This window comes from Apostichopus japonicus, chromosome 16 (assembly GCF_037975245.1).
Source record: "Apostichopus japonicus isolate 1M-3 chromosome 16, ASM3797524v1, whole genome shotgun sequence".
NCBI classification, from domain to species: domain Eukaryota; kingdom Metazoa; phylum Echinodermata; class Holothuroidea; order Aspidochirotida; family Stichopodidae; genus Apostichopus; species Apostichopus japonicus.
The window spans coordinates 14,073,887-14,075,593 of NC_092576.1; positions in this window are offsets into that span (position 1 = coordinate 14,073,887).

A 1,707-nucleotide genomic window follows, 5' to 3' on the forward strand; every position below is an offset into this window, starting at 1 on the left:
CACCGCAACGGAGCAGCTCGAACCGGATCTTGCTGCATAGAAATGTTGTGTCTTAGCTTCATATCATCAGGCCCATATATACTTAGTAATGGTCACAAGGGCTATCTATCATAATCAGTATGGCTCGTCTGCCTCTGTCCGGTTAAAACTTTCCCTTGTGGGCACAATGACAACACGACTAGCCCACACAGTTCCCTGACTGCGTGAAGCACGGTGCAGCGTGGTTGGAGAGAAGTGTCGTATATACAAGATGTCGTAACGACTTAGTTTGATTTCTTGCGAAGGTCCTTTTGATTATGTTACATCTTCGTTTTTATTGTGGTGCTTGTTCTTTTTGTCCTGAGCACTTGTTCGTTTCGTGTGTGAGCGTTCGTTTTGAGTTTCGCGCGAATGTTCGTTTGCTTACAATACATCTTCATGTTTATACTGGCGATTGATCTTTTTATTCTGACAAGTGGATCAATTTTGGCTTCCCGGTGCTCCTTGTTTATCCTTTGGTTGCATGTGTTTGATATGTTTCTCTACATGATTGTCTTTTTTTTATTTCTCTTTTTAAGTGTGCCTTTCACAATTTTTACATTGGTATTATATACGTTTGTTCCATTTTGCATATTTCTTCTTTTCATTTTCTTTCTTGTTTATTTGTTTCATCGTTATATTTTTTGCCCAAATGGCCGCCCATAATCAAGAAGGTCACCGATGAAAGTTCGTATATTTGTTAGAGCGAGTAGTTCAGAGTGCAGTAACCTGCGTAGCAGGTGTGGATATGTACCATGGTGGTACTACGGGTGCAGCTAACCGGTGCAGGAGTAATAATTAAGAGTCCGCTGTGCGGGCAAACACTGCAGTTGAAAGCTATAAGCAACTTCTTCTGGAAGTTAGCATCACGTAACAGAAATTTAGTAATTTATGAATTAATTTAATTATGTAAACTCGGTTAATTAGCGTAAAGCTTATCTCCCCGAGGCCCTGAAATACCAAAGCTAAACTACTGATAACCAAAAGTCAACAGCAAAGACAAATGGCCTTAGACAAAAACATGAATAAACAATTAGGTATGAACTGTTTCCCGAAAGGTAATTAGGGCGTACGAATTATAATGAAGAATTTAGCATGCATAGACTCCTTTCTTTGAAAAAAAAAAAACATTACTTGCAATTAGTAAATTTGCCCCTAATTTTCCTTATACGGAATGGCAACAGAGGGGGAAATGGCTTAGTTACGTACCCACGTAGACAATAAATAGAATAAAATAACGTCGTCCGATCAAATATAAATCTCGTTCAATCACCAATCTGTAGAGTTGTAATTGTTTTGGTAAAATCAATTACTGATACACAGACCCGTAGCCTTTTCCTAGGGGCGGAAGGGGGGGGGCACATGATAGCACATCAACACAGGAGGATATTTGTCATGGGTAACCCCCTCAACATTTGAGAAATTTTTAATTATCTCCGGGGTATGGATGCCAAAATAATGCGATCTTTCCCATCTTTTGCCTACATTTCTGTTCCATTTCTTTGTCTGTATATGCAACCTTACCGAAGCCTTCCTATGTAACAGCGGTTAGTGTATATGTAATTATTTGTCTAAATTCTCTTTCGCTTTTACCAAAGTGAGGGCGTCTGCAAGAAACGGAATCACATGCTTTGAGTTAGCATGCGAGCATAACGATGCGAATGCACAGACTAGGCGCGAGAACGTTGC